Source organism: Arachis duranensis, chromosome 9 (genome assembly GCF_000817695.3).
Source record: "Arachis duranensis cultivar V14167 chromosome 9, aradu.V14167.gnm2.J7QH, whole genome shotgun sequence".
NCBI classification, from domain to species: Eukaryota; Viridiplantae; Streptophyta; class Magnoliopsida; order Fabales; family Fabaceae; genus Arachis; species Arachis duranensis.
In genome coordinates this window covers 39,144,071-39,145,669 of record NC_029780.3, presented here as the reverse complement: position 1 = coordinate 39,145,669, position 1,599 = coordinate 39,144,071, and the positions used below count along the sequence as shown (strand labels likewise).

General features: G+C 42.7%; 1 non-coding gene across 1 annotated transcript; it reads left to right on the top strand.

Annotated features, from left to right (window-relative positions):
* Window positions 1-1,453: 1,453 nt before the first annotated feature.
* Window positions 1,454-1,557, top strand: LOC127742049 (small nucleolar RNA R71). Its single transcript, XR_008003236.1, has one exon. It is a non-coding gene; the product is annotated as a small nucleolar RNA R71 (small nucleolar RNA).
* The last annotated feature ends 42 nt before the right edge of the window (window positions 1,558-1,599 follow it).

Genomic DNA, 1,599 nt, shown 5'->3' with positions numbered 1-1,599 from the left:
ATCAGTGGATCTCACCTCATTCAGTTGTAGCCTCTTCATAAGAGTCAGAGGCATCACATTTATGCTAGCTCCTAGATCACAGAATCCTCTGTCAATTTTTGTTTCCCCTATGATGCAGGGGATATGAAAACTTCCTGGGTCTGTTTTCTTAGAGACTATGTCCTTCTTGATGAGGGCACTGCATTCTTTGTTCATTATTACAGTTTGTCCTCCCTTCAAAACTCTTTTCTTGCTCAGCAATTCCTTCAAATACTTGATATGTGTAGGCATTTGCTGGAGAATCTCAAGAAAGGGAATATTGATATGGAGAGACTTAAATGTCTCTAAAAACCTTGAATATGTTTTCCCTTTTTCACCTCCTCCTAACCTCTGAGGAAATGGTGCTTTTGGTTGGTATGTTTCCAGCATGCCTTTATTTTGCAGTTCCTTGGCTTGCTCAGTTTCACTCTCCTGCTTAGCTTCTTCCACACCTTCCTTCAAGATTTCTGGCTTCTGTTTTGAGGGTCTGATTCCTTCTTCTTCTGAGACTTCCTTCAATATGGTAATGGCCTTGCATTCTTCCCATCTCACTCCCTTTTGTTCCCCTTTAGGATTCTTTTCTGTGTCACTAGGGAACACTGCAGTTGACTTGAGGGCCTGTTGAGATAGCTCTCCTACTTGAGACTCCATCCTCTTGAGTTTTTCACCATGGTTCCTTAAGGTGGATCTCACATCTTCCCTAAAGCTTTTCAATTCGGTTATGTCTTGACTCATGGTTGCAAGCATTCCTTCTATCCTGTTTAATTGATCTTGAAATTGTTGGTTCGGATTGGATTGGGCAGATTGGTTATTTTGGCCATGATATGGTGGTTGGGAGTAAGTGTTTTGTGTGGCTTGGTATGATCTTTGGTTGGAGTTTTGGTATGTGGAATTGTTATGTTGGTTGGGGTTGTAAGGTTTGTGGTTTTGTGGTTGGGTTTGCTGGTTTCCCCACCCAAAGTTTGGGTGGTTTTTCCAGCCTGGGTTGTAAGTGGTGGAATGTGGATCATATGGTTGCCTTTGTTGATTTCCCACATAGTTGGCCTCTTCCCAATCACCTCCTTCAGTGCTTACTTCCTCTTGATCTTGTGTGTGTATTGCAGCCACTTGATTTGTTACTTCCTCTTGATCTTGTGTATGTATTGCAGCCACTTGTTTTGTTCCTAATTTCCTGGTGAGCTCTGCTAGTTGCTTGGCAAACACCTTGTTTTGGGCTAGAATTGTATCAACATGGTTCAGCTCCATGACTCCTTTAGTGTTGTGCCTCTCTGAAGCATAGTAGTACTCATTCTCAGCCACGGTCTCAATCACTTCAATGGCTTCTTCCACAGTCTTTTTCCTGTTCAATGAACCTCCTGATGAATGGTCTACAGCCTTCCTTGATTCATAAGAAAGTCCATCATAGAAAATATGCAATTGCACCCAGTCATGGAACATGTCTGGTGGGCATTTCCTTGTCAAATCCTTGAACCTCTCCCATGCCTCGTAGAGAGTTTCACCATCTTGTTGTCTAAAAGTCTGAACCTCAGATCGAAGCCTATTGACCTTTTGTGGGGGGTAGAAACGTGCCAGAAACTTGCT